A 19,710-nucleotide genomic window follows, 5' to 3' on the forward strand; every position below is an offset into this window, starting at 1 on the left:
AACTGTAGGAGTTCAGGCAGACAGCCAAATTCAGGTTACAAAGCTATAAGGAGCTGCACAAGTACGTACATCGTTATGGACAGATCCTTTAGTGCATAATGCAATTTGAAAGTGGTAATAGATACCAGAAACAAGTTGGTATTTACTCTAAATGCAAAGGATTCAGGAAACTATAATGTATTTTATCAATCACTTAACACATAACAAGTAGTGTTATTGTTGTTGTATGCCATCAAGTTGATTCTGTCTCATAGCGACTCTATAAGACAGAGTAGAACTGCCTCATAGGGTTTCCAAGGAGCAGCTGGTGGATTTGAACCGCCAGTCTTCTGGTTAGCAGCCGTAGCACTTAACCACTGTGCCACCAGGGTTTCCCTTTTAGCCCATAGAGACTCATTTTCCTGTAGGCCATCATGATGATCTACAGTGCTGACCTCTTGCAGAGGTAGGTAGTTTAAAACTACCAGCTGCTCCTTGAATAACCCTTTGGGGCAGTTCTACTCTGTCTGGAGCCCTGGTGACAAAGTGGTTAAGAGCTTAGGCTGCTAACCAAGAGGTTGGCAGTTCGAATCCACCAGCTGCCTTTGGAAACCCTGTGGGGCAGTTCTACTATGTCCTGTAGGGTCTCTGTGAATCAGAATCGACTTTTGACAGCACATGACAACAACAGTTAGGTGTATTTACTGGATAAAGCAAAAACCTGTTATTTTTATTGGGGCCCAGAACAAAGAAAGTCTCTTTACCTGGTCCAAGGTATAAGACAAGTGACTGTCAATTGGCCCTTATAAAATAGCAAAGGCTATGGTGCCTGAAGTGTCAGAGGCAGGTGGGGATGTGGTATCAAGCCTAGTATAAACCATGAAAGAAGAAACATGGAGTTTTGGAGCAAATATATGCTTGTTTTGCCAAATTATTTACTTTCTGAAAAGGAGCTCTGGATCAGCTCATAGAGGCTGAATTCCCGGCCACAGTGAACCATGGGAATATCTGACCCCAGCTGCTCATTATGAAATGGATGCAATCTATGGCACCTAGAGATAAAGCCTGGTATGCTCAGAAGCTCCTAAATATCAAGTGAAAAGCAGGTCTTAAAGGCATAAGTAATTTGCATAAGCAGATAACTCATATTTCCAGAGTGCTTTACTCCTGCCAAATTACTTCCTCTTTTCAAACCACATCTGTGTCTGGATGAGGAATTCCCTATTAAGTAGGAAAAGAAAAAAAGCTTAAACTGGAATTACAGAGAGCTCTGCCTGATAGCACAAAATGAACTACTCTGGTATTACAACCCCAGTAGCAGCCTTTCAGATAAGTGAGAAATGGAATCCTTCCACCAAGAGGGATTCAGGTAGCATTCAAACAGTATTGATCCCTTATTCCTAGAAATATTCTCTCCCCTTATTTCCATGACATTATTCTTTTTTTTTTTGTCTTCGTCTCAAATTTCTAGCCATCCTTTCTCTGTTCCCTTTGAAGACAAACCTCTGTATAACCATTAATATCTGAGTTCCTCAAGGTTTAGTTCTATACCCTCCTTTCTTTCCATCCTACATTGAAACTAGGCAGTTTTACATGGTTTCAAATGTCATAGATAAGGTGATGACTGCTTCATTTACATCTCCAGCTTAAGGACTCTGAGCTCCAGATCCATGTACATTTGATATACTTACATTCTCTTTATATTCGGATGTGACACTTCAGAGTAAAATAAAATGTTTTATTTTTTCCAAAAAATATGGTTCTTCATTGGTGTTACCTTGAAGGATGGCACCACCAAACAGGTAAGTATGTTATTGTTGTTGTTGTTGTGTGCCACTGAGTTGACTAAGACTTACAGTGACCTTATGTTACCAAGTAGAAATGCCCATAGGATTTCCTAGGCTATAGTGTTTGCAGGAGCAGATCGCCAGATCTTTTCTCCTGTGGAGCCATTGGTGAGTTTGAACCACTGATCTTTCGGTTAGCAGCCAAGCGCTTAACCAATGTGCCACCAGGGCACTACCAACCAGGCAAGTATTCAAACCAAAAACTAAAATGCCACCTTTGATATAACCCTCTTTCGCACCTTTCGTATCACTAAGTAATGACAGTTTTACCCCTGAAATATTTCTTGAATCTATTCATTGCTTTCTATGTCACTATTTGCCTGGAAAGAGTTCTTATGATCATTCAGTTGCTTATTGCAATAGCCTCCTAACTGATTTACCCACACCTACTCTTATCTCCTTACAAACGCAGATCCACAGCATGATCAGAAAGTTCACATATGATCATGTCACCCACCTGCTGAAGAATATTCAATGGCTTAACATTGTTAGGATAAAGACCACATTTTTTTTTGAACGTTCATTGCTTTTCTTTGTCTTATTTTTTATTTCACTTTCTTTTTTATTGTACCTTAGATGAAGGTTAACAGAACAAAGTAGCTTCTCATTAAACAATTGGTACACATACTGTTTTGTGACATTGGTTGCCAACCCCACAACATGTCAACACTCCTCACTTCTCGACTTTGGGTTCCCTGTTACCACCGTTCCACTCCCCTCCTGCCTTCTCATCCTTGCCCCTGGACTGGTCTGCCCATTTAGTCTCGTTTCGTTTTATGGGTCTGTCTGATCTTTGGCTGAAGGGTGAACCTCAGGAGTGACTTCAGTACTAAGCTAAAAGGGTGTCCAGGGACCATACTCTGGGGATTTCTCCAGTCTGTCAGACTATTAAGTCTGTTCTTTTTTTCTTTTTTTCTGAATTAGAATTTCATTCTACATTTTTCTTCAGCTCTATCCAGGACCTCTATTGTGATCCCTGTCGGAGCAGTCAGTGGTGGTAGCCAGGTACCATCTAGTTGTGCTGGACTCAGTCTGGTGAAGGCTGTAGTACTTGTGGTCCATTAGTCCTTTGAACTAATCTTTCCCCTGTGTCTTTGATTTTCTTCATTCCCCCTTGCTCCAGACGGGGTGAGACCAGTGGAGTATCTTAGATGGCCTCTTACAAGCTTTTAAGACCACAGACGCTGCTCACCAAAATAAAACATAGAACATTTTCTTCATAAACTGTTATGCCAGTTGAGCTAGATATTCCCTGAGACCATGCTCTCCACAGCCCTCAGCCTAGTAATTCGGTCCCTCGGAGAGTTTGGATGAAGACCACACTTCTTAATATAGCTGGCAAGGCCCTGCATGACCTGACCTCTACTTCTTAATCGTCATATCTCATAAAGCACTGTCACTTTCAGATTTCCCATCATATTGAGCTTCTTTGGGTTTTTAATGAACCATCTCCTACCTGGAACAGGACCATAGTGAATAATATTCCCACCAACTAGGAGCCTACCCGCATTCCTCATCATCACATGGGAGCTCTTCTTCACCTCTAAGATCAGGTTATACTAACTCTCATAGGCTCTCATTAATATATCTCCCTCTTTCCTAAGAACTTTTCGTAGGAACACTTTTATATTTTATTTGTTTGGGTCTTTAATTAAAATAGATCGTCCCCACTAGGAAACAAGTCTCTGAAGGGCATCCACCATGCCTAGTTGTTGAAACCGCTATATGTCTAACAGATAGCCTAGTTCCTGGCACAGAGCAGACAGTGTTTGTGGGATAAAAGAATGAATCTGTTTTTTTTCTCTATATCACCCACCAGGCTTCAAGCTCCTTTTTCAGATAAGAGTCTGACATTGACTTATTCAGTTTTGCATCTCCAACATCTAATGTATTTAGGGATCAATCAATCACATTTGCTTAACTAAACACCATAATTCCAAATTCAGCAGAGCCTTTATAATTACCCATGAGCACATCCTTGTCCTTTCTACCTGTTTCTTAAAAAAAAAAAAATCCTAAAAACGATGTCCCTTTTCCTTTGTAGCAGTAGCTTTCTTACTCTTTTCCTAGAGGAAGAGGGCAACATTTTGTTTTGGCAGGAAATTAAAACAGAGAAAAGTCTGGGGAGACCTGGGAGGGAGAGGCAGTTTAGGCATTCAGGGCGAATGCAAACTACTTCGGTCATCTCAATTTGTTAAAATGGAGAAAGATGCATTCACAAGATCAATAGATGAATACCGAATGCCAAGAGCTATACTGATTTCCTCTAGTTAAGAAAATACATCTGCAGCAGCAGCAGCTATAGTTGGAGTCATTGCCTCACTAAGGTTATGGTAACCTGCTGTCCTTCTCCAAGTCCCATAAACATTCTATGCTGACCAAACTGAAGGGCCAAATAGTGATGTGCTGACAATCACCACTCCTGCTTCATAAGATTCATTCATGGTGGCTCTAATCTCTGCTTTTCCCCCAGGAATATTTTATGCACTATTTTAGCAGGAAGCAGGAGGTTCAAAGGCTTCTACTTGAAACTTCCAAACTTCCTAAGGTAACATAGTGCCAATGTTAAGATTCTACTATTGTGTAAGTAGTATGTACTTCCACGCGCACACGAGCACACACACACACACACACACACACACACACACACACACACTTCTATATCAGACCATATAGACCCAAGTTGAAACTCGCTTTGAAATCTGAGCCCTGTACATTCCTACTCCAGACTACAGTGACATTTGTGTCTTCAAAAATTAGTGTTAATCAATACCTTTTTACAGTTGCACCTGAAATATTTGGATTTCCCTTTCCCAGCGCACAGTGACTAAGGTAATTCAGTATAAGTCACCTTGGGAAGTCTAGAAAGAGATGCAGAGTACACACTTTGGTGTTACAGGAGAAGCTTCCATAGTCTCGCAGACTGATCCAGGCTTTGGAACTAACGCAAGAGTGGAAATGGGGTGATAAACTCCGACTCTCCTTCATGATGGCTTAAGGCAGGACTAAAGTTTTGTTTTGCTTTGCTCTGCATTTGATTATGCAAATTATGTCAGAGTTAAGGTGCCTTATGATTAATTAAGCATACCCAGAGATCTTTGCAAGTCAGGGCATCCTTTGACAGCTGATTACCATGCTTTCTCTGCTGTTCGTTGTGATAACTATGCCCACTTTGTTTCTGGTGGTTAACTGTGTTCTGCAACCTTATGATCTTTGGAGATCAGGGAGCCAATTAAATTGCATTTCATCCTACCAGCATTCTTAGCCTAAAGCCAATAAATCACTTTTTACATATTTTTGTGTTGGCATCACCTGTATCTTCATCAAGACCTTGGCAAAGCAAGACTCTGGGTTTGAGAGTGGGTGTGTGGGTCACATGTTATTAATACCGTACAGCATTCCTATTCTTCAAAGAACTTGGACTTCCTCCTATCCTATATCAATTTCATTTAGCATGTTTAACATAATTGCATCCAAGTTTACATTATTTAACCAGAAAACTGTTAGAACTTTAGCCAGCATATTGGATACGTAACCTCTACTAAGTTAAAAAAAACAAAACCCAGTGCTGTCGAGTTGGTTCTGACTCATAGCAACCCTATAGGACAGAGTAGAACTGCCCCATAGAGTTTCCAAGGATTGCCTGGTGGATTTGAACTGCTTACCTCTTGGTTAGCAGCCGTAGCACTTAACCACTACGTGACCAGGGTTTCCAACTAAGTTAATACATGTAAAATAATCGGTCTGATCCAAAGTTATGTTGCAACTTCCTTGGTCCACCATTTTCAGAATCTGTTTCTATGGTTATGTGCCGGAATTTTGATAATGGTCTTAACAAACACCCTCATATATTCTTATTGGAATACCTATTTTCATTACATTTGCTCTGCACTATCTCCCCCTGGGAACCCTGGTGGCGTAGTGGTTAAGAGGTACAGCTGCTAACCAAAAGGTCGGCAGTTTGAATCTACCAAGCACTCCTTGGAAACTCTATGGGGCAGTTCTACCCTGTCCTATAGGGGCGCTATGAGTCGAAATTGACTTGACGGCAACGTTTTTTTTGTTGTTGTTGTTTATCTCCCCCTGAAAACCCTGGTGGCATAGTGGTTAAGAGCTATGACTGCTAACCAAAAGGTTGTAGTTCACATCACCAGGCGCTCCTTGGAAACTCTACAGGGCAGTTCTGCTCTGTCCTATAGGGTTGCTATGACTCAGAATCAACTCTACGACAGAGGTTTTGGTTTTTTGGATCTCCCCCTAGGTCATGTTGAATTTGGGTGTTGATTGCCAGTCAAGCAACGATGGTGATAAAAAGGAACTTGTTAGCTTCCTCAGCCAAGAAATGGAAGGCATTCTCCTAGGGCAAAGGTTAAGTCGTGGGATTTTTTAGCGTGGTTTGGCTATCCCATGTTTCCCCTGTCTTCTAAGATACAGCTATTACATTTGCTATAAGATTGCTCTTTTTTCAGATGAAAGTCCAACACTTCACACTTCAAGACTTTAACTTCAAATGGTAAAAAATAACACTTGGAACAAGAAAGAATCATACAGAATATTCATAAAAGCAATTCCATTTTTGTTTTCTCCGGTACCTGTGAGACTGTTCAGTAGGTTAGTCCTCTTACCACTGAATGTTAAAAGGATCAAGCTCCTTGATTCTCAGCTTACTACTAAGAAACGGAAAGTCCTATGGTCACTCAAAGTCATTGAAAGCATCCTGTCAAAATATTGTTCAATATTTCCATCTTAATTTGTACATAAATCTTCTCTCGCTTCCCTACAGCCACAACCTGCTGCAAGTGGGAACCTGTAGCTTACAAAACTGAATATAGATGGCATCATTTTCTCTCCCTGCCTGGCATTTCTACTCCTCCCTCAGATTCCTAAACCCCTGACGAAGTCAAAGCGTGGAGAGAGATGAAAAGCCAGGGAGATGGAAAGCTCTTCCCTGATTGGTAGGATTGTACGATGGCTGCATGCTTTCTGCACCTGGTGGATGTTACACACTGACTTTTTTGTGTGCGCTTTTATAGTTCTTGAGAGGCGCCACTGCTGGGCTAACTACCCTCCTTTGCAGAGGTGATACATTCTATTTCTCCAGCTTCTCGTCTCTACCTTAGAGCCTTGTTTTCTAGTGTTCCACTCTTTCTAATTTCTAATTAGAAAAATTCTACATAATTAACATTTTTGACCAAGGTGATTTACATTCTCCCTGGAAATGGGCAGAGGGAGCATAATAAGTAAAATAAATATCATCTAATGAAAATAATAAATTCTAGGAAATGTGTGCTACACACACACAAACACACACACATATTCTAGAATTTAATTCCTTATACAATCCACTTTTATTCCCATTTTATAGAAAATTAAATCGTTAAATTGAGTCACAAAGAGGTTGAATTGCCAAATGCCACTCAACATAGTAAGTGGGAGAGTATGTCTTACATGAAGGTCCATGCTTTTAACTACTTCGCTGTCCTAATTCACTAAACAAATAACCCATTTGATTCTAAGACTCATCTATATGTACGGAAGTGTGGAAATTTGTGAGTTAAGATGACAGATTAAGGGTGTGGGCACTAGGTGCAGGTGTTTGGTCAGACATCTTAAGGCTTCTACTTAAAAGCTGTGCAATCTTGCCTCAGCTACCTTATCTATAAAATGGGGATACACATGTAGTATTATATCTTTTGAAGGGTTATCAAGAGAAATAAGTGAGTTAATATATGAAAAGCATTTAGAAAAGTGTTGGGCATTTAGTAATGATTTAATACATACAAAGCAGCTCAAAAAGTGTTTGGCATATAAAAAGCACACAATAAAAGTTAGTACTTATTTTTGTCATTACTAATTTAACTCCTACTCCCAATTTTTATCTAAGCTATGGTTGATCTTTGAGCTCTTTAGAACTTTCAAGAAAATAAATTATAATCATATAAATATCACTGATATCCATGAGAATACTTCCTAGCTGCCTTGCTTTTGGAGTGGTGTGTGTATGTGTTTATGTGTGTGCATGTGTTTGTGTGTGTGTGCAGGTGTGTGTGTAGGTGCGGTGAAGGTACACAGAATTACCTAGGGGCTGGTGTGGACTCTGACAGTCCTCAGTTGTGTATTTAAGTCAAGATGTTCTGAGGAGAAATTGCATCTCTTTTCAATCTAAAATAGCACAGAAGCAGCTGCTAGCTTTGTAACTAATTCAAATAATATGCAGAGACTTTTTTTTCCTTATCATTCCAACTGGAAATCCAAATTTAACACGTGAAAAGGCAACATGAGAGATTTTGTGGAAATAACCATGAATTAAACTTTATCTGAAATTGAGGGATTTTATTTATCAAATATAAAAGTTTACCCTGTAGTTGTCTTGGCCTCAAGTCTTCAGACTGCATTAGTCAGAAAAGAACTTTTTGTCAACCTCGTTCATTCCTGCTATAGGTGAAGGCCATTTCCTCAAAGTGATTAAGTGGCAATAGTACTCAATCCATTTTTCTTCTTAGGCTCCCCTATTGTAATGCATTGCAATACTCTCCCTCTCTGTGAGGCTACCAAGAGGTAGGGGCAGTGAAAACTTGAAGTTTGTGTTTCTTAAAATGAAAGCCTGGGACCTAATGAAATTGCTCCAACATTATGTTGGAAGTGTGTGAGAAAATGTGACGTCCTTCATCTTCTTGAGTGGTCTGCTTGGCAGATATTTTGTAACTGATCACAAGCCAGGGAAAACGATGTGAATGTCACTGAATAATCAATTAGGATAGGCTAGAAACCCTAATCAAGGCAGAGTTCAAAAGCGATTAGCCAAATAACCTAGGACCTGTGGTTTGCGTTACCTCAGTCCTGTGACTAACTTTGAATATGTAGACCTGTACAAACTGGTGCTCTCAAAGAACAACACCCCCCCCCCATAATATTAACAGATTATTTTACAGTTACTCAACCGAAAGCAAACATGCTATTTGTTTCAGAATCTTTATACATGTCGAAATTGCTTTGATATAATATTTCAGCATGCTTTTGTCTAGGTTATGTCAGGTTCTAACACTGAATACATAATTTTGTTCTCCCTTAGGAAGTTACTTTCATTCTGAAGACTTTAGTCCCCTATTAAGACAGAATGTTTTATGAGCTTAATTAAAACTTCCTTTAGTGTAATATACACATTTCAATACTTTGTTCTGAGTTCGTTGTTTTAAAAATTGACATGCTTTGAGGTTTCAGGGAGCCCAGTTCATGACTTACTTATTTTGAAAATGATGCTCCCTAAATGTATTAATACTGCTGAATAACTGTGCATTTCAGTTAGGATTATTTTAATTGAAAACAACAGAAAACACAGCCAAAATTAGCTTTAGCAAATGGCAATGCGTAGTCTCAAGAAACTACAAAGACCAGGTATGGCTTTTCAGAAGATCGGGAATTCCTCTTGGTCATAGATTCCCTCTCTCCATCTCTTGGTTCTTCTTTCTTTGAATTGCTACCATTTAAAGCAGACTCTCACCTGACCGAGGGTAGGAGAACTATTATCAAAAGAAAGTAGAATAGATGCAGGACAGACAAAAAAGCGTCACTATAACGTTTATAAACAGATTCTTTTTGTGTATTCAGAAATGCTTTCCTATTTAGGCTACAAATTTGGAGTATGGGAGAGAAAAAAGGAGGCCTAAACTTTGAAGCAGGAGCCCTGGTGGCACCGTGGTTAAAGCACTCGGTTGCAAACCAAAAAGTTCAGTAGTTCAAACCTACCAGCTGCTCTGCAGGAGAAAGATGTGGCTGTCTGCTCTGTAAAGATTACAGCCTTGGAAACCCTATGGGGCAGTTCTGCTGTGTCCTGTAGGGTCACTATGAGTCAGAATCGACTCAAGGGCAATGGGTTTGGTTTTTGGTTAAACTTTGAAGCATGCTAGAAATTGTTCAAAGATAATTGTTCCTAAAGAAACATTTAGTGTTACTTAAGGATTTGGTAAGTTAAATGGGGGACACAGCAGTGTTTGAGGCAGACTTAGGGTTACTTATTCATATGAAACATAGACAAATGTTACAGGAGGTGAGACTGGAGACACTTGGTTCTCCATTTCTTTTGAGAGATATTGGATAGGCGATTTAGACTAAGCAACCTTGCGTAATTAAATAATCATTCTCCAGGAAAAAAATAAACAGTAGAGTGCTGTGAATGAAGCTCATATTTGAAAAAGTAGCTCTACTCTCATGAGGGTGAGAGAGGGAATGACAGCTTTGGGGATGGAAATGGCCTAGACCAGGGAAGCTTTTTTACAGACAGCTCTGTAGATCTGCAAAGTTACATTAAATAATGACTGCAAATGTTTCCTATTGTTAATTTGGCAAGCATATGACTATCTTCCCCTTATTGTTTGATACCACCACAATTTTGTGATGGAGTAAGGTGACAGATATCATTTTAAAAAATAGGCATTTCACTTATTGCCCCCTTTTGCACAATTGGGAGGGAAATTTAGCCTATTCTTTCTGTGTTCTACTCCCTTTATTATCTGTGTGCACACTGGCTTCCCAGTGAGTTTTTATGCCTACGTGTGTCTGTCTGAAGGCTCCCCTCAGGCTGTAGAACTGCTTTGCTTGAGCAGAAAATGGAAGTGCCTGATAATTTATGACTCCCGCTGTGCAGTCCCTTGACTACCGAAGGCTGGTCTCCTGGTTGAAAGGACCTCACACCATGAGTGCTCCATTGCCACCTGGTTGAGACAGCTCTGAGATGTGATCTACAGTGTTCAGAAAATAGTAATTTTGAGACTTTGCTTGACATAAACCTTTTATTGCCCATTTGTTTTTCTCTGTCCCACCTTCCATTTACCTACTGATTTTCTTTGTTTGCTTATTTTTCCCCCTAAGACTTCGTAATAAACCACTTTCACACAAATCCTCATCTGGCGGTCTGTTTTTGGAAAGTCAAGCAGAGCACAGTATACACCCTACATGCTGACAGATTAGTTAACTGGCAGCCAAAAAAAAAATAAAAAATAAACCAAACTCACTGCTGTCAAGTCAATGTCCACTCACAGTGACCCTATAGGACAGAGTAGAACTGCCCCATAGGGTTTCCAAGCTGTAGTCTTTACGGAAGCAAATTGGAGCAACTCATGGGTTCAAACAACCAGCCTTTTGGTTCTCAGTCAAGCGCTTTAACCACTGTGCCACCAGGGCTCCTGTTAGCTGGCAAGACACCCAGTGCTGAGTCTTATTTCATTACTTTTTTTCCTCATGATAGTATTGCTTGTAGGGTATTTGTCCCTGATAAAGATTTCTTTTCCCTCTTGTCCAGCAATCTTGTGTTTTATTTTAGCAAAAATGCAGTGACTAATTACTGATTACATCATATGGAGGGGAACCTTCTTCTCTGCCTGTGAAGGAGCTTTACCCACTGGAACTACTTCCTTATCATGAGCGCTTTCAGGGCCACCACCATCACCTATCACTGTGAGAAGGAGCTCCCAGACCGATAATGTACGCCCGGCAAATCCATCTTCTTTCAGTAAAAAAAAAAAAAATCAAGACTTCTACCAATTCAATTTATCAACTCGAGAACTAATTCCATGCCATAGAAGTCTGTATTTTTTGTATGTAAAATAACCACACAGCAATATTTTAAATGAAACTTGATAAATGAACAAGGTTGGTCATGATGATTCAAGAAAAGAATTCCCGGGGATTCTCTTTCCTTATATAAAATGCTCACAGAATAGAAACAATTTACGTTTTAAGTATCTTTTTTTTTTTAATAACTTTTATTAAACTTCAAGTGAACGTTTACAAATCCAATCAGTCTGTCACATATAAGTTTACATACATCTCACTCCCTACTCCCACTTACTCTCCCCCTCTTGAGTCAGCCCTTTCAGTTTCTCCTTTCTTGACAATTTTGCCTGCTTCCCTCTCTCTCTATCTTCCCATCCCCCCTCCAGATAAGAGTTGCCAACACAATCTCAAGTGTCCACCTGATATAATTAGCTCACTCTTCATCAGCATCTCTCTCCCACCCGCTGACCACTCCCTTTCATGTCTGATGAGTTGTCTTCAGGGATGGTTCCTGTCCTGTGCCAACAGAAGGTCTGGGGAGCATGGCCTCCGGGATTCCTGTAGTCTCAGTCAGACCATTAAGTTTGGTCTTTTTATGAGAATTTGGGGTCTGCATCCCACTGATCTCCTGCTCCCTCAGGGGTCCTCTGCTGTGCTCCCTGTCAGGGCAGTCATCGATTGTGGCCGGGCACCACCTAGTTCTTCTGGTCTCAGGATGATGTAGGTCTCTGGTTCATGTGGCCCTTTCTGTCTCTTGGGCTCTTAGTTGTCGTGTGGCCTTGGTGTTCTTCATTTTCCTTTGTTCCAGGTGGGTTGAGACCAATTGCTGCATCTTAGATGGCCGCTTGTTAGCATTTAAGACCCCAGACACCACATTTCAAAGTGGGATGCAGAATGATTTCATAATAGAATTATTTTGCCAATTGACTTAGAAGTCCCCGCAAACCATGTTCCCCAGACCCCCGCGCTTGCTCCGCTGAGCTTTGAAGCATTCATTTTATCCTGGAAACTTCTTTGCTTTTGGTCCAGTCCAATTGAGGTGACCTTCCATGTATTGAGTGTTGTCTTTCCCTTCACCTAAAGCAGTTCTTATCTACTGATTAATCAATAAAAAACCCTCTCCCACCCTCCCTCCCTCCCCACCTCGTAACCACAAAAGTATGTGTTCTTCTCAGGTTTACTGTTTCTCAAGATCTTATAATAGTGGTCTTATACAATATTTGTCCTTTTGCCTCTGACTCATTTCGCTCAGCATAATGCCTTCCAGGTTCCTCCATGTTATGAAATGTTTCAGAGATTCGTCACTGTTCTTTATCGATGCGTAGTATTCCATTGTGTGAATATACCACAATTTATTTACCCATTCATCTGTTGATGGACACCTTGGTTGCTTCCAACTTTTTGCTATTGTAAACAGAGCTGCAATAAACATGGGTGTGCATATATCTGTTTGTATGAAGGCTCTTGTATCTCTAGGGTATATTCCTAGGAGTGGGATTTCTGGGTTGTATGGTAGTTCTATTTCTAACTGTTCAAGATAACGCCAGATAGATTTCCAAAGTGGTTGTACCATTTTACATTCCCACCAGCAGTGTATGAGAGTTCCAATCTCTCCGCAGCCTCTCCAACATTTCTTATTTTGTGTTTTTTGGATTAATGCCAGTCTAGTTGGTGTGAGATGGAATCTCATCGTAGTTTTAATTTGCATTTCTCTAATGGCTAATGATCGAGAGCATTTTCTCATGTATCTGTTGGCTGCCTGAATATCTTCTTTAGTGAAATGTGTGTTCATATCCTTTGCCCACTTCTTGATTGGGTTGTTTGTCTTTTTGTGGTTGAGTTTTGACAGAATCATGTAGATTTTAGAGATCAGGTACTGGTCGGAGATGTCATAGCTGAAAATTCTTTCCCAATCTGTAGGTGGTCTTTTTACTCTTTTGGTGAAGTCTTTAGATGAGCATAGGTGTTTGATTTTTAGGAGCTCCCAGTTATCGGGTTTCTCTTCATCATTTTTGGTAATGTTTTGTATTCTGTTTATACCTTGTATTAGGGTTCCTAGGGTTGTCCCAATTTTTTCTTCCATGATCTTTATCGTTTTAGTCTTTATGTTTAGGTCTTTGATCCACTTGGAGTTAGTTTTTGTGCATGGTGTGAAGTATGGGTCCTGTTTCATTTTTTTGCAAATGGATATCCAGTTATGCCAGCACCATTTGTTAAAAAGGCTATCTTTTCCCCAGTTAATTGACACTGGTCCTTTGTCAAATATCAGCTGCTCATACGTGGATGGATGTATGTCTGGGTTCTCAATTCTGTTCCATTGGTCTATGTGTCTGTTGTTGTACCAATACCAGGCTGTTTTGACTACTGTGGCTGTATAATAGGTTCTGAAGTCAGGTAAGGTGAGGCCTCCCACTTTCTTCTTCTTTTTCAGTAGTGCTTTGCTTATCCGGGGCTTCTTTCCCTTCCATATGAAATTGGTGATTTGTTTCTCTATCCCCTTAAAATATGACATTGGAATTTGGATCGGAAGTGCGTTAAATGTATAGATGGCTTTTGGTAGAATAGACATTTTTACTGTGTTAAGTCTTCCTATCCATGAGCAAGGTATGTTTTTCCACTTAAGTATGTCCTTTTGAATTTCTTGTAGTAGAGCTTTGTAGTTTTCTTTGTATAGGTCTTTTACATCCTTGGTAAGATTTATTCCTAAGTATCTTATCTTCTTGGGGGCTACTGTGAATGGTATTGATTTGGTTATTTCCTCTTCGGTGTTCTTTTTGTTGATGTAGAGGAATCCAAGTGATTTTTGTATGTTTATTTTATAACCTGAGACTCTGCCAAACTCTTCTATTAGTTTCAGTAGTTTTCTGGAGGATTCCTTAGGGTTTTCTGTGTATATAATCATGTCATCTGCAAATAGTGATAACTTTACTTCTTCCTTGCCAATCCGGATACCTTTTATTTCTTTGTCTAGCCTAATTGCTCTGGCTAAGACTTCCAACACGATGTTGAATAAGAGCAGTGATAAAGGGCATCCTTGTCTGGTTCCCGTTCTCAAGGGAAATGCTTTCAGGTTCTCTCCATTTAGAGTGATATTGGCTGTTGGCTTTGCATAGATGCCCTTTATTATGTTGAGGAATTTTCCTTCAATTCCTATTTTGGTAAGAGTTTTTATCATGAATGGGTGTTGGACTTTGTCAAATGCCTTTTCTGCATCAATTGATAAGATCATGTGGTTTTTGTCTTTTGTTTTATTTATGTGATGGATTACATTAATGGTTTTTCTGATATTAAGCCAGCCTTGCATACCTGGTATAAATCCCACTTGATCAGGGTGAATTATTTTTTTGATGTGTTGTTGGATTCTATTGGCTAGAATTTTATTGAGGATTTTTGCATCAATGTTCATGAGGGATATAGGTCTATAATTTTCTTTTTTTTGTAATGTCTTTACCTGGTTTTGGTATCAGGGAGATGGTGGCTTCATAGAATGAGTTGGGTAGTATTCCGTCATTTTCTATGCTTTGGAATACCTTTAGTAGTAGTGGTGTTAACTCTTCTCTGAAAGTTTGGTAGAACTCTGCAGTGAAGCCGTCCGGGCCAGGGCTTTTTTTTGTGGGGAGTTTTTTGATTACCGTTTCAATCTCTTTTTTTGTTATGGGTCTATTTAGTTGTTCTACTTCTGAATGTGTTAGTTTAGGTAGGTAGTGTTTTTCCAGGAATTCATCCATTTCTTCTAGGTTTTCAAATTTGTTAGAGTACAATTTTTCATAATAATCTGAAATGATTCTTTTAATTTCATTTGGTTCTGTTGTGATGTGGTCCTTCTCATTTCTTATTCGGGTTATTTGTTTCCTTTCCTGTATTTCTTTAGTCAGTCTAGCCAATGGTTTATCAATTTTGTTAATTTTTTCAAAGAACCAGCTTTTGGCTTTGTTAATTCTTTCGATTGTTTTTCTGTTCTCTAATTCATTTAGTTCAGCTCTAATTTTTATTATTTGTTTTCTTCTGGAGCCTGATGGATTCTTTTGTTGCTCACTTTCTATTTGTTCAAGTTGTCGGGACAGTTCTCTGATTTTGGCTCTTTCTTCTTTTTGTATGTGTGCATTTATCGATATAAATTGGCCTCTGAGCACTGCTTTTGCTGTGTCCCAGAGGTTTTGATAGGAAGTATTTTCATTCCCGTTGCTTTCTATGAATTTCCTTATTCCCTCCTTGATGTCTTCTATAACCCAGTCTTTTTTCAGGAGGGTATTGTTCATTTTCCAAGTATTTGATTTCTTTTCCCTAGTTTTTCTGTTATTGATCTCTAGTTTTATTGCCTTGTGGTCTGAGAAGATGCTTTGTAATATTTCGATGTTTTGGACTCTGCAAAGGTTTGTTTTATGACCTAATATGTGGTCTATTCTAGAGAATGTTCCATGTGCGCTAGAAAAAAAAGTATATTTTGCAGCAGTTGGGTGGAGAGTTCTGTATAAGTCAATGAGGTCAAGTTGGTTGATTGTTGTAATTAGATCTTCCGTGTCTCTATTGAGCTTCTTACTGGATGTCCTGTCCTTCTCCGAAAGTGGTGTGTTGAAGTCTCCTACTATAATTGTGGAGGTATCTATCTCGCTTTTCAATTCTGTTAAAATTTGATTTATGTATCTTGCAGCCCTGTCATTGGGTGCGTAAATATTTAATATGGTTATGTCTTCCTGATCAATTGTCCCTTTTATCATTATATAGTGTCCTTCTTTATCCTTTGTGGTGGATTTAAGTCTAAAGTCTATTTTGTCAGAAATTAATATTGCTACTCCTCTTCTTTTTTGCTTATTGTTTGCTTGATATACTTTTTTCCATCCTTTGAGTTTTAGTTTGTTTGTGTCTCTAAGTCTAAGGTGTGTCTCTTGTAGGCAGCATATAGATGGATCATGTTTCTTTATCCAGTCTGTGACTCTCTGTCTCTTTATTGGTGCATTTAGTCCATTTACATTCAGGGTAATTATAGATAAATAAGTTTTTAGTGCTGTCATTTTGATGCCTTTTTATGTGTGTTGTTGACAATTTCATTTTTCCACATACTTTTTTGTGCTGAGGCGTTTTTCTTAGTAAATTGTGAGATCCTCATTTTCATAGTGCTTGACTTTATGTTAGTTGAGTCGTTACGTTTTTCTTGGTTTTTATCTTGAGTTATAGAGTTGTTATACCTTTTTGTGGTTACCTTATTATTTACCCCTATTTTTCTAAGTAAAAACCTAACTTGTATTGTTCTATATCGCCTTGTATCACTCTCCATATGGCAGTTCAATGTCTCCTGTATTTAGTCCCTCTTTTTGATTATTGTGATCTTCTACCTATTGACTTCCATGATTCCCTGTTATGTGTATTTTTATTTATTTTTTTTAATTAATCTTAATTTGTTTGTTTTTGTGATTTCCCTATTTGAGTTGATATCAGGACGTTCTGTTTTGTGACCTTGTGTTGTGCTGATATCTGATATTATTGGTTCTCTGACCAAACAATATCGTTTAGTATTTCTTGTAGCTTTGGTTTGGTTTTTGCAAATTCTCTAAACTTGTGTTTGTCTGTAAATATCTTAATTTCGCCTTCATATTTCAGAGAGAGTTTTGCTGGATATATGATCCTTGGCTGGCAGTTTTTCTCCTTCAGTGTTCTGTATATGTTGTCCCATTCCCTTCTTGCCTGCATGGTTTCTGCTGAGTAGTCAGAGCATATTCTTATTGATTCTCCCTTGAAGGAAACCTTTCTTTTCTCCCTGGCTGCTTTTAAAATTTTCTGTTTATCTTTGGTTTTGGTGAGTTTGATGATAATATGTCTTGGTGTTTTTCTTTTTGGATCAATCTTAAATGGGGTTCGATGAGCATCTTGGATAGATATCCTTTCGTCTTTCATGATGTCAGGGAAGTTTTCTGTCAGGAGTTCTTCAACTATTTTCTCTGTGTTTTCTGTCCCCCCTCCCTGTTCTGGGACTCCAATCACCCGCAGGTTATCCTTCTTGATAGAGTCCCACATAATTCTTAGGGTTTCTTCATTTTTTTTAATTCTTTTATCTGATTTTTTTTCAGCTATGTTGGTGTTGATTCCCTGGTCCTCCAGATGTCCCAGTCTGCATTCTAATTGCTCGAGTCTGCTCCTCTGACTTCCTAGTGTGTTGTCTAATTCTGTTATTTTATTGTTAATCTTTTGGATTTCTACATGTTGTCTCTCTATGGATTCTTGCAACTTATTAATTTTTCCAGTATGTTCTTGAATAATCTTTTTGAGTTCTTCAACAGTTTTATCAGTGTGTTCCTTGCCCTTTTCTGCAGTTATCCTAATTTCATTTGTGATATCTTTAAGCATTCTGTAAATTAGTTTTTTATATTCTGTATCTGATAATTCCAAGATTGTATCTTCATTTGGGAACGGTTTTGATTCTTTTGTTTGGGGGGTTGGAGAAGCTGTCACGGTCTGCTTCTTTAAGTGGTTTGATATGGATCGTTGTCTCCGAGCCATCACTGGGAAACTAGTTTTTCCAGAAAATCCGCTAAAAAATAAATGCAGTCAGATCCCTATCAGAGTTCTCCCTCTGGCTCAGGCTATTCAGATGTTAATGAAGCCGCCTGGGGAGGGTGCGGGAGGGAACAGAGAGATAGGAGAGTAGCACCTCAGAATATAGCCAGAGTTGCTTGTCTTGCTTGGAATGACTATTATATCTGAGATTCCCGCGGGCGCGTCGCCTATGTGTGCTGGCTGTGTGGAGATTGCCCCCGGGGGGTCTGGCCCGCTGGAGTCACGGTCAGATCCTCCGCTTCCAGCCCCACGCCCAGCGTCAAGGCTCCCCTACTGGGACGGTGCACTCTCGACTCCAGAATCAGTCGCTGCCTCCCGGGGACTTCTCGTCCCTCCAGCCGCGTGGCCGTGCCGCCCCGAGAACCAGTTGAGCCTCCTCCCGGGGTTAGTTCAGATGGGTGGAGCAGGTCCCCGTGCTTGTGCCGTGACCGAGTGTCCCGGCTGGGACGCTGTTCTCCCCGCTCCAATACCAGTCGCTGCCTCCCGGGGACTTCTCCTACCGGCTGCGTCCCACGCCGCCGGCGCGACCCGGCTGGGCCCCTTCCCGGGGTTAGTTCAGGGGGGTGGAGCAACTCTCTGTGTTTATGGCGTACCTGCGTCCAGTCCAAATCCCTGCGGGACGGTTCCCCGGCTCGGATGCTGCTCTTTCTGCTCCAAGACCAGTCACTGCCTCCCGGGGACTTCTCCTACCGGCTGCGTCCCACGCCGCCCGTGGAACTGGCTGGTCCCCCTCCCGGGGTTAGTTCAGGAGGGTGGAGCAGGTCTCTGTGCTTGTGCCGTACCTGACTGGTACGCTGGCTCCAGGCTCTGGAAACAATCGCTGCTTCCCCGTATTAGTTCGTTCTCCGTCTCTAAATCTGTGTTTGTTGTTCAGGGTTCGTAGATTGTTATGTATGTGATCCATTCACTTGTTTTTCCGAGTCTTTGTTGTAAGAGGGATCCGAGGTAGTGTCTGCCTAGTCCGCCATCTTGGCTCCGCCTCCCCTTTTAAGTATCTTGATGAGCAAATATTCTCCTTTTCAATCTTGGTCGTTATTCTGTATCTTAATTTTTACAAGAAAGCCATAATAATCCCAAACAACAACTTACTAGCAAAGTGTTTGAGTCATCCAGAATTTGATTTGTTCTAGCTGAACTTCACTTTGTGTCACTGCTGCTCATAAGTTGTCTAGTACTGTGTCCTTCTCCGCCTCACTCTTCTTAGGTTATAAAATGGGCCTTTGAGGCTACTACTGGATTTGTTTTTTTCTTAGCCTCCCCTTTCTTTTTGCTTAGTACATTTGATTGTTTATTTAGGGGTCATTCACAATGATGGTTTACATATTCACTTAGTGAACTTCATGTATAATTTCACCTAGTCTTAGCTTACCAGAGAAGAAAGGGTGTCTTTCTGTGTGTTCCTAAATAAGATGAAAAACAAACCAAAAACCAAAAAAAAAAACCGCTTGAACAAAACCACTCACAGAAGAAAAATCACTAGGTCAATATCTGTACTGGTCAGGGCAGTGTTATAACATTTTCTTATGAGTTGTTTGTAGCTTTTCTTTTAACATTCCCCTCCTCCCCCCACACACGCACACACATACACACACACACACACACACACACACATATCGTGGACCCTTTAATAATAGTGTGATCCTTGGACCAGCAGCATCTGGAAGTATCATCTGATCTGATAGCTGGTTAAAAATTCACAATCTTTGGTCCCTTCCCAGACTCTGAGTCTGGATCTGAATTTTAACAAGCTTTCCAGGTGATTCATACATACATTAAAGTT

The sequence above is a fragment of the Elephas maximus genome, chromosome X (assembly GCF_024166365.1).
Source record: "Elephas maximus indicus isolate mEleMax1 chromosome X, mEleMax1 primary haplotype, whole genome shotgun sequence".
Lineage (NCBI taxonomy): Eukaryota > Metazoa > Chordata > Mammalia > Proboscidea > Elephantidae > Elephas > Elephas maximus.